The sequence below is a fragment of the Aedes albopictus genome, chromosome 2 (genome assembly GCF_035046485.1).
Source record: "Aedes albopictus strain Foshan chromosome 2, AalbF5, whole genome shotgun sequence".
In the NCBI taxonomy this organism is placed as follows: Eukaryota; Metazoa; Arthropoda; class Insecta; order Diptera; family Culicidae; genus Aedes; species Aedes albopictus.
In genome coordinates, this window is record NC_085137.1 from 6,468,660 (window position 1) to 6,480,810 (window position 12,151).

Sequence of the window (12,151 nt, forward strand, 5' to 3'; positions counted from 1 at the left end):
GAAGAGAAATATTGCCATGAATAATCTCAACAAAAAATCCTGGAGAATTCCCACGAGAAATCTCTAGAGAAATCCCTAGCAGAACTCCTGAAGGTATTACAGTAAGAATTCTGGAGGAGTTCTAGCAGGAATTGATGGTAGAACCACAGTTGCAATTGCTTAAGGGATCCCAGCTGGATAAAATCTCTGAAGATGTGCCTGGAAAAATCACCGAGAGAACTTCTGTAATAATCCCAAGAAGATTGACTTGAATGCTCCCACCAAGAATTCTTGTAGAAATTTGGAGGACTTCCTAGAATTGCGGGAGGTTTCATGAAGGGAATTTCTAGTAGGAATTGATGGAGGTATCTTTACAGGAGTTATTAGAGAAACCACATCAGGAATACCGGGGGATTCCTAAGAGAAATTCCTTGATTAAATACCTGGAGGAAACACCTACAGTTCTCATTGGAAGAATCGATAGAGGTATTCTGGAGGAATTCTTTAAAGGAATTCCTGGTAGAATCACCGGAGGAACTTCTGGAAGGATCCCAGGAAGATTGTCATGGATAAACCCACCAGAAATTCCAGGAAGGGATCCCAATAGATTTTTTAAAGAAGTATAATAGGTAGAATTTCTAAAGAAATCCTAGGAGAAATTTCTGGAGGATTCTACGGAAATTTTTAGTGTAACCCCATCAGGACTGCCTCAGGAATCCAAAAAGAATTCATTTAAGAATATCTCGAGTAATCCATAAACTCATAAAGGAATACCTAGAGAAATCCTGCAAGAATCGATAGAGGTATTCTTACAGGAATTTTTGGAGTAGTCCCTGAATGAATTATAGATGCAAATATTTCTTGCAACGCAAAAACAGCTCAGAATTATGTAAGTTGAAAAAAAAAAGCGAACAATGGCCAGAAATATTTCAGACAACGTACAGAATGGTGTATTTCGAAGATATTTTAAGCCTTTGAAATCGATTTTTTTTTCAACCGTATTTGTAGAGTTCTTTCTACGTATTTCTGTGGTTTTGGTGCTCAGTAGCATAGGATCTAAGCTTACAATATGATGCAGATTATTTTTCCTGGATACCCTAAGTCATACAAACTGTTCTTGAGTTTAGATCCTGAAGTCCACACGTGTAACGGTAACTTTTTCATTATACAATGTAACGATTTGTAATCTATTTTGTCCAGTAAGTCTTCTGGTAAATTCAATGAACAGTATCACATCAGTCAGCATATCCTAGGTCATCCAAACTGTTATTAAAAAGCAAAGCAAAGCAAAGCAAAGATAACCGTACACATCGTAGTTGCTACTCCGTGATTGTCCAGAACAATCGAAGTTGCACAGAGAGCCAATGAATGTGAAAGCTTGGGACTAGCTAACCATTCTCAATGTGCACAATTCGAGAGTTCAGCTATTTAAAGTCAATAACGGCGCTGGCCACGTCCTTACGGTCATCAGGAAAGGGAAGGAATGTTAGTTCGACAACCGTTGCTACTAGAAACCGTGGAATCCACAGCATCCCCACAGTTGTCACGGGAAGGAATGGTGGTTAGTAGGGTAGGGTAAGGTGTGGATCTAGGAGCCACCTCTGCTAGGTGATATGATCCACTAGTTATATGGAAATACACGTCGCGGTCTTCATCACGATTATGATTTATTTGATCACGATGACCACTGATCCCGGATTTCGTGCTCGCGTTTCCATCGCCCTACCGTGGAAACCGACTGATCTACGATTATTGTAGCTCGATTCTGAACCCGGATTTTTCACTCGCACTTCCATCGCCCTACCGAGAAAACCGACTGACCAACGAATATTGTAGCGCGATTCTGATCCCGGATTTTTCACTCGCACCCCCATCACTCTTACCTGAAACAGGGATGGGAACACTCACTTGCAAAAATTTACACTCATTTGTAATTTTCTCAGCTCAGAAGCATGCTATCAAGAAACGATGTATGAACGACTTTTGCCTTTTGGTTTTGTCCAAAAGTTTGCCGAATAGAGTATGGGTCGCACATGCATACCAAAGTCGTGACAGAGCTGTGAAAGCGACTCTCCACGAGGTGAGTGTAATTTACACTCACCTTGTGGAGAGTTGCCTTCGCAGCTCCCTCACGACTTCGGTATGCGTGTGCGACCCATACTCTATTCGGCAAACTTTTGGACAAAACCAAAAGGCAAAAGTCGTTCATACATCGTTTCTTGATAGCACGCTTCTGAGCTGAGAAAATAGCAAGTGAATGTAACTCTTTTTAAGTGAGTGTTCCCATCCTTGACCTGAAAATTGCCTGCCATTCGAAAATTCTCAAGCTAATCTGATTCCGCATTCCACACTCGCGCTTGCATGACTCTACCGATAAAACCGACTGACCAACGAATATTGTAGCGCGATTCTGATCCCGGATTTTTCACTCGCACTTCCATCACTCTTACCTGAAAATTGTCAGCCATTCGAAAATTCTCAAGCTAATCTGATTCCGCATTCCACACTATCGCTTGCATGGCTCTACCGAGAAAACCGACTGACCCCATCCAAACTGTTATTAAGCTTAGATCCTAAAGTCTACGGGTGTAACGGTATTTTTTTTTTTATTCCTTGTTGGGTATCTAAGTCACTGCGACCTGGGTGTAACGGTAACTTCTTTCGCTATAAAAAGTTACGATTTGTAATCTATCATGTCCAGTAAATCTTCTGGAAGTTCAAAAAATAGTGTAACAGTTGGGATACCCTAGGTCATCCTTACTGTTCTTGACTTCAGACCCTGAAGTCTGCGAGTGTAACGGTAACTTCTTTCATTATACAAAGCTACGATTTGTAATCTGTCATGTTCAGTAATCCTTCTGAAAGTTCGATACAGTATCAGATCAGTCGGGATATCCTAGGTTATCCAAACTGTTCTTGAGTTCAGACCCTGAAGTCTATGAGTGTAACGAAAATTTCTTTTATTATGCAAAGCTACGATTTGTATTCCATCATATCCAGTTAGTCTTCTGAAAGTCCAATAGACAGTCTCAGATCAGTCTGGATATCCTAAGTCATCCAAATTGTTTATGAGTTCAGATCAAGGGGAATGACATATCCTTTTCTAACCGGAAAATCCACATTTATCCGTTCCTAACCGTCGCTAACCGCTGCTAACTGAGCAGAAGTTAGACGCGGTTAACGACGGTTAGCAACGGATAAATGCGGATTTTTTCCGGTTAGAAAAGGAAGTGTCATTCCCCCTGGTTCAGATCCTAAAGTCTAACGGTAATTTATTTCACTATACAAAGCTACGATTTGTAATCTATCATGTCCAGTAAATCTACTGAATGTTCAATGGACATCATCAGATCAAACTATTATGATGTTAAAAATTCATCTTCGAATTTCGACTGTTGATGATTATTTGGGAGGTATGGCGTTCAATCTTTGGAGGAATAACTCAAAAACGGATTCTTAAGCTTCCATCCATGAAAGCTTAAGAATCCGTTTTTGAGTTATTCCTCCAAAGACTGAACGTCATACCTCCCAACGTTAAAAATCTACAGCAATTTAAGTTTATGTTTTGGCTGTATAGAGATATTTTTTTATAATTTATTATACTTACTGGAGCCCCCAGAATACTATCATAGACTATGACATAGCTTCGGGATATTCTGATATTCAGAATCGTACACACTGTCCTGTGATATGGACAACATGCAACATGCAATCTACAGCCGTAATAATATCTTTCTTGCTGTTACACAACATTACCAACCGATTGTATCTATTTCATTTATTTAGCGTTAATAACAACGCTATTAATATTAAAACTGAACCAACAAATCTTCACCACAACTCTCGATTCGTGGCTGCAGTCCTTATCCTCGGCCGCGTCCCACATTTACCTTCATATTTGTGCTCGAGATGTGGCTTCGTCCTATCTTCACCTTACCTGGAAGTTCTTGGTTGCAGGGATGTTGAGGGAGGTAGTAAACCTGAAACATCTCAAAGGTATTTTGGAATGGCTCTGAGTTTTACAGAACTTCACGGATCTGGGTGGGTTAGACTTGGTAACGTAACTTGTTTATAGCAAAAATGTTTCAAAGGTACACAACAATGCCTATTTACTAGCCTTTGAAGAACAATATGGTGCATTATGTATCATTATTTAGTTTAACAGGCTAGCATTTCAAGTATAGATAGTTGTGTACTCCATGAAACATTGGATGACATAAATAATCACAAATATTTCATGAAGTGACCATTGAGAGTTAAGTGATTTGTGGATCCAATTTGGTTGTGTAACGTTATTATCTTAAACGAAATCACCTCTTGTTACAGTAGTTTTTTTTTTTATAAAACTAAGCTCCATAAAAGTAAGGATGGCCCATAATATCCAAAAAAATATAACAACGCATATTGTTCCTCGAACTACTTTGGTAAATACAGTGGATGTAACACTTACTTAACGTACAGGCGAAAGCTAGTTGTTCATTATAATGTAGACTTCAGGTTGGTCCAGTAATCACGATTGATTATGCAACGTTACTCAGAATAACAGATATGGCTGCTGTTACGGGTGTTGACCTGACGTTCTGAACTCCAGGGTAGTTTGGCTGACCTAGAATATCCCTTTAGTGTCTATAAATGACATTGAAGATTTCAAGAGCTTCACGGATCCCATGTAATATTTAATATGTAATGCTATTATTTATGGCGAAAACATATAAAGTTATTCTTGTGGATTTGAAGGACTTTACTACAGGACAGTTTTGAACACCTAGAATATCCCTGAATATAAAACAAATGAATACATATGCACGTAAACCATATCCAAATTCATCGTTTAGAACAACTGGTGTGCCATTTAGTTTTTCCATAATAGAGGACTCAATTTGGAACAACTTTTCCGAATACAGTATTCTGTTTCATTGAGTGTGTGAATTTATACAAACGTTTCTATGTTGGGGTCATGTATAATTCCTTATGCATAGTTTTCAAAATATGGCCTCGAAACTGGGTTCCGGAAAATCGGTGAACCGATTCCAAAAATGGCCAAAAGTATTTCGGATAACACAAAAACAACTCAGAATGATGTATCTTAAAAAATCATAAAGTTTGAGGTATCGCATGATGGTAATGAATAATATTCAAAAATTGACCACGGAACAGGTTTCCCGGAACATCCGTAAAACTGGCTCCAAGGCACTTTGTGACTGGGATGGACTCGCAGACATATTTTACTATAATTCTAGTTCACTTAGGTCTGGAAACTGAACTGTTGTCACATTGAAATTTAACTTTTCCTAAACTGGGCCTATTCCAATGACCCATTTTGATTCCGGAATACCTCCGGAACCAGGTATCCATTGTTGAAACAATCCCTAGCAAATCTCTAACTAAGGGGGATACACAAATTATGTCACGCAAAAATCGACCTTTTCATCCCCTCAATATTTTTGTAAGGGTCGTCACGTTCTGCAAACCCGCCTCCCCCCCCCCCCCCTAAGAGCGTGACGTTATTTGTGTACGGCCCTTAAAAGAATATGTGCTTCTTGTGTTAAAATTCAGTTAAAAACATTAAGAAACAAAAAAGTTATAGCGAAAAGAGTGTTTTTTCGCACTCACGTTAGGGGTATTGGTTACGGAAGAGTTAATTACCATGCGTCTCCTTCTCCATTCGTTGTCATTCTGCTGCGAAGAGTTCAATGGAGCTCCCAGATAGGGACCGGGTCACAACGTCCGAGGCCATACTGTCCCGGTCATTAAGTCGCGTTTTTTTTGCGTAATAACGTCCAAAAGTTTGGATGCGTCATAATATCCTATATGCCTTCTTTCCTTGGACTTCATGACATATCTGCATGTTTGGACGTTATGCCCCGGAAAAATGCGCCATAAAGTCCTGGGACATTATGGCCTCGGACGTTATGATACTGCGCCCCCAGATATATTTCATTGAAACCCAAAGCGGAACATCTGTGGATGGTCTGCTTCCTACAATTTTCCAGCATCTAATCGGTAACATTGATTGATTCTTTGAAATTTAAATTTTTCCTTCACTGATTCAAAAGTTGGTGGCTTAGTAAAAACGGTAAATTATTCTCTTAAGCAAAAGACACCTAAAGATTCAGCATAATTTTAGATGTGTATACGATCACCTTTGTTTATACGAACAGATGATCGTCTTTCCACTATTTGTAGCATGCTTCAGCATTGCCCATTTCAAGTTTTGATGCTTTCCATTCCGTTTGCTGTTCATCGCCCCTTTTAGTGCATGGCAACATTTTTCCCAAAGCCTAATACGTTCCCGATCTGACCCCATCCCGCGCATAACTTCGTTAGTTTGGTGGTTGTGGGTAAGTCGCGCAAAAAATAACTAACCATCCGACCGATCGACCGACGAGCCCGAAAGAAAGAAACCAGAACCAAACCAGCCGCCGCCGTTTGACCGCAGCCAAAAACCAGTTTTTCGCCCCAAACTAGCTGGGGTTGGACCCACCGACGAAGGAGACGACCGCGACACTGGCACTGGACTGGTGCCCATGGTGCTGCGCTGAATGTGGTGAGACATACCTTTCGGACGCGTGAGGTGAGAGAACTTCGCTTCGAACTGGAGTCGAGCAGGCCGCCGCCGCCGTAGCTCTATAGTAGAATCTCTGCTGAAGAGTATAGTGTGTCAGCGACATCTGGCTCCTTCGAAGTGGTCTATTTTGGGTGGTTTTCTGAATGAAATTCGGCTCCAAAGTGCGCGCCAAGTGTGTCCAAGGATCGTGCGAGTGCGATTGCGGTGCAGTTGAATCGTTTTGGGTGTGCGAATCGCGGAAAATTGGCGATAGAATTTAGGTGCTTTTTCAATTTGTTCAAATCTGGGTTCATCGAGTGAGACGCAGGAAAAATCTTTGCACATCTACACATTCGCGAGCTGCTGCTGTGGGTTGAGCTGGTGTTGGTTTGGTGTGGTGGTTGTTGCGGTGCTCGATGTGCGGACTCTCCGACCGAGGTCTGTTTATGCTTATTTTGAGTGGAATCGAGTAGAAGAACCGTGTGGTGTTGTGAGAAAACAGAAATACCTGTACGCTTGCGAAGAGAGCCACGGCAGTTGTGGGCTTTGTTATGGAACGAAGAAAACATAGATCGATATGCAGGTTGCAGTGATGCCAGGTGGTTGTGGACGGTGCAGTGATAAGGATTGTGTGATATTATGCCAACATGAAAACATTTTGGAATTAAAAAAAAATCAAAATAAGATAATATCTCCACAAGAGTTATACTTAAATGGCTCAACTAAAGAATATGTTGATGCAACACATTAGACTCCAGTAAAGCTCCAAAGTGCATAATAAATTATGTTTAAATTTAGTTCACCATGAACAGATGTTGATTTATTTGTTAGTGTTCTTTGAGCATTCCCACAGTTATTAGCGGAGAACTTCCTCTGCCAATGATCGCTTACATGTGTTTATCGTGTGGCAGGCACGAAGTCAAAGAAGTTTCCGTTATGAAAAGTTCCTGGACCGCGAGGTAATCTTCATAACCTTGAGCATAGTTATGATGACTACCCGCGCGGATGGCTGCGGATATAGGGATATGGATTGCTTTTGAATAATGTACAATCCCATGTAGTGGTACGTTGATCAAACTATAAGCTTTCATTTATTTCAAATTCGCTTTAGAAAGTCGACGTAAAACTGTATTCTAAAGAAATATTTCCAATTTAGATATTAAAAGAACATACCCGAGAGTCAACATTATGGAGACGCGTGGTAGCTTGTTCTGTTACGAAGAGTCCTAATTTGGTTCAAAATGGGTTCTTATGAATGCTATGTCAACTGCTTCTTGATTGATTGGGAAGTCTTCTGGCCATTTCGAAGTTGGTAGCATTTTTTTAAAAGGCACTACACCGTCTTCAACCAGATGTTACACAGACTGAACAATCACAAACATGAGACAACAGACAACACATGAAACACCCAGTGGTCCAGTGGAGAATTTTCCGTTTGACGAAAAGTTTTCACCGACTGGATCGTCGTGGATCTGCAAGACACTCACAAAGATAATGAGACAAAGAATATAGCCATAAATGTGTGAAATATTATGTCATCTATGACCTCAAGGAATACGGATCTAACTTTGACCTTCTCTGCTGCTTGAGTCTAGCCTTGCAGGGTTCGCGTCGGACAGCGATTGATCAAATACACCGCAGTGTTTACCGCTTTCATTGAAAATTGCTTCTGCATCTTAGCGTCATTCATCATTCTTCTCCAGAATTGTTCTATTCATCCGTACTACCCCGTTTTGTTCTGAAATGTACGGGCAAGATTTCTGATACCGAATTTCATCCTGCTTCGACTTGCACTGAATCGCTCGTTGATGAATTCTAGGCCGTTGTCGCTCCCCAAAGTTATTTTTTAAGTCTAGTTTGTCAGTCAGCCATTGCCGCCTTGAAATTTTTGTATACCTGATTTTTGATACGCATACGATATGCATACGTTACGTTATTCCGTGCTGTGTGCGAACGTGTCGTTATTTCCTCTGTCTTTGATTGACAATTTACTGTTGCAAAAATTCGTAAAAAGCAGTTTGACTATCATCAGCCGCTCAATGAACAATTGTGATCGCGATTGAATTTGTTCAGTGCCATAATTATCAAGGTTGATTTCCAAAATACACTGATTTATTTCGGTTCGACAAGCAGAACGTGGAACAATGGCGATCGACAAGTGCTGCAAAAAATGTTCTGAAGGAATTGATGTGAGCGTTGATTACTTCACCGTCTGCGAGGGGGATTGCGCCTGTTTCTTTCATGCAGCTTGTGTAAATTTGGCCGAGGATGTGTTGCCAGTACTCTCTGGCAATATTATATGGATGTGCGATCAGTGCATGATCTATCAACAAATGAGAGGTAAACGACGACCTTTATCTCATGAAACGGTTGCTGCCAGTGCCAAGTCGATTGAAGAGGAAGTGAGAGAGTTGAAAGACACGGTATCGGAGATCGTTCAAACTCTTTCTAAAATTTCTCCGTCAGATGTACCTAAAAGAATGACACTATTTCACTCGACTCCAAGATCAGAGCACGCACTTTTGAGCGGAACGGATACATGTGTTGCCGATACGAACTGTACGAACTGCGAAGCCGAAGGTAGCCAGCGATCAACGTGTACGACGGACAAGACGACGAATGATACCAACTTCTCCCTGTTTCTCTCTAATATTGACGTGACCGCTAGCGAAAGGGACGTTTATCGCATGGTTTCTCGTTCTCTTGGAACATCCGAACTTGAGCGAATCGATATCGTTAGACTGACGACGAACTGGAGTGATCGCCGTGCAATCGATTATTTGTCGTTTAAGGTGGTCTTAGACGGGAAGTACAAATCTCGCGCAATGAATCCATCTACATGGCCTGTTAATGTTAAATTTAGAGAGTTTGTGAATAAGTGTAATAATACTTGGAGGCCTTGATTCATGAGATTTGTGTCATGTTAGATTGAAGGTTTTACGTTATTTGTTGCTTGTTTTTTTTTTCGTTTCTACTGTGGATTATTGTTCATTATGTTGATGATTAGTGTACTGTTATGAATGTTTGGATTGTTAAAAGATATTTGCGATTATGTATATGTACCATTTGAAGTCATGCTTCACGAAAAAAATAGAAGTATAGTGTCTAGGTAGTTTGTGTTTAATGCTTGTTAAAGTAATCAGGAATATTGCAATAAGATAGAAGTGTTTGAATTGCGAATGTTTGTAAGATTGTGTTGTGTGAATATGTGTTACTTAGTTTTTAAGAAACAGTCTGTACAGTGTATACTGAAGACAAAGAATAATAATAAATAAATAAATATTCCCCTGGTTGCATCATTAATAAAAGTCACAAAATAAACTCGTATGCACTTGCTCGAATGGCTTGCTTAACGATTGAGCCTGTTGAGACTGTTCTTGATCTAGAATTAAATTTCCCTTAAAGATTTTCTACTTCCCTGATTTTCTTCAGAACTCCAGAACTACTGGGAGTTATAAAATATGTCATCAGGAATTTTTCCTACGAATATTTAATTCTATTAACTATCCCTGGAACTCCGCTAGTAATTCCTTCAAGAATTCGTTTTGCTAGAAAATTATCATTGTATTGTAGAGCAATCAACTCATCCTTTATGAGGGTGCTTGTACAACATGCTTAAGCGGACTTTTTTTTTGTTTTTTTGAGCCAAACATATTTTACCGTTTTGCAATTTGGCATATTTGGAACATATAGAGGACCAGTACTCATTTCAAGTACAGTGCATCCACTTTCAATTTACTCGGAATTGCAGTCCTGTCACGGTCGCCATGTGATGTTTCGGGGAAGAACATCAATGCAGGCTGACTTTCGTACTTAGTATAATTAATTCAAGTCTATCGATACTTAAGCTTACCGTGGGTCGACACAATTGAAGAGCCTCTCTCTTCATCAAGATCTTCGTATTAAAAGTCATTGTATTAATAATCGATTTGCAAAGATTACAGTTTGGACCATGTCATATTTCACACCAAGCTCTTAAAACATCAACCTCATTTTTGAGCCTAAATGAACTGGAATATGGAAACTTGGATATCGGCAAACGGCAACTCATAATGGACCGTCAATCACACTGGAAACGGAACACCAGGCACACATTAATATACGCGTGTTCACCATTTTACCATGGACAGTACAAAAATGAAAGCAGCACACTTTTGGTGAATTGGGTCAAAGTTGTCCTTGCTTCAAGTGATCTTACAATTGCTTGTGATTTTCCATATAGGACATTTTCTACGTAATTCCCTCCCTAGAATAGTGGATATCTGGATATCTGGAGAGAAGTATTTCAGATGGCATCGTATGTTACACTAACGGCTCCCTTCTCGAAGGTCGAGCAAGTGCTGGTGTTTATTCTCGTGAGCTTAGGATGCATCAGTCTTATTCACTTGGTAGACACTGCACCGTTTTTCAGGCCGAAATCTTTGCTTTTATGTGCGGAGTGCAATCAGCACTTCAGCAGCACGTAATGGGCAAAGTTATATACATACTTCTATTCAGATAGCTAGGCTGCTATTAAAGCACTTGCTTCGGCCAACTCCAGGTCGAAGATAGTTTTCGCTTGTCGAACTGAAATCGAATAGTTGAATTCAGCAAACGCTTTCACTTTGTATGGGTACCTGGCCATTCTTCCATCGATGGAAATGAATTGGCTGGTGAGTTAGCTCGCACTGGAGCATCACTTGACTTCATTGGCCCTGAGCCAGCTGTTCCGGTATCCAAGTGTTAGGTAAAGCTTTAGATTAACACCTAGGCTACCACTCAGCACAAACAATACTGGTATAGTTTGGAGTCATATCGTCAAACAAAATTGTATTGTACTGAGTCATCTCTAGGGGGTGGCAAAGTATCTAACAAATCTGTCAAAGCAAGCTGATTCATTTGCCTGTGATAGCTGTGAATCTGATTATGGAACTTCGTACCCGAGCAGAAGAGCATACCTTGCAAATACCATGCGAAGGGCAGCATGTGCTCTAATACCTAAAATTGTTATTGCTGCGGTATTCTACGAAATGTTATGAGAACATCACAATACCAGTTGGAGGTATTTGAACGGAATTTGGTATTGATGTAGTATTTGTTGGTTTATCAGTGAAAATAACCGAAGAACAAAATTTGCTATTAAATCATGAAGTCATCGAACAAATGAAACATTTAATAACAAGAAATGTTATTAGTTTGTTATGCAATAAGTTTTGGATAACAAATACAGCACTTGAAATTTTAGGTATGCATTCATTATTGAAATAACAAGACTTTTTTTTCCTAGGTGTTATTTATACAAAATTTTGGTATTCGTTTTTGTTATTTTCCTCTTATTACCACCTAAAGAAGGGCATGTCAAGGTATGGTAGTATTTAGGATAAATACCTTGATATGTTATTCACTTGTTATTTTCTTCTGCTCGGGTATCATTTGATATGTAACTTTTTGCGCAACTGCGTTTCCGAGTACTCGGTACACACTTATTAAGTGAAATTGACTTCAGAAACCTGAATCTTCAGGACGTTCTGTTGTTATTGACCCGCTGTGGTAAAGAGATATAGGCTCTCTTTACGCTTTATGGGTTATCACAGTGCTCCTTTCAAAGCACTGTTTGAACCCATAGTGGTACGCTTATGCGTGTAT

General features: G+C 39.9%; 1 protein-coding gene across 4 annotated transcripts in view; it reads left to right on the top strand.

The window, feature by feature from the left end:
* Positions 1–6,378: 6,378 nt before the first annotated feature.
* The window catches only part of LOC109416574 (protein turtle), a 149,042-nt gene continuing 143,269 nt past the window's right edge, over positions 6,379–12,151 (top strand). For 3 of the 4 annotated variants that reach the window (XM_062849073.1, XM_062849076.1, XM_062849078.1), the window contains exon 1: positions 6,379–6,807. The gene's annotated coding sequence lies outside the window, so the exon portion shown is untranslated. The remainder of the gene's footprint in view (positions 6,808–12,151) is intronic. The other variant, XM_062849075.1, reaches the window with a different exon arrangement.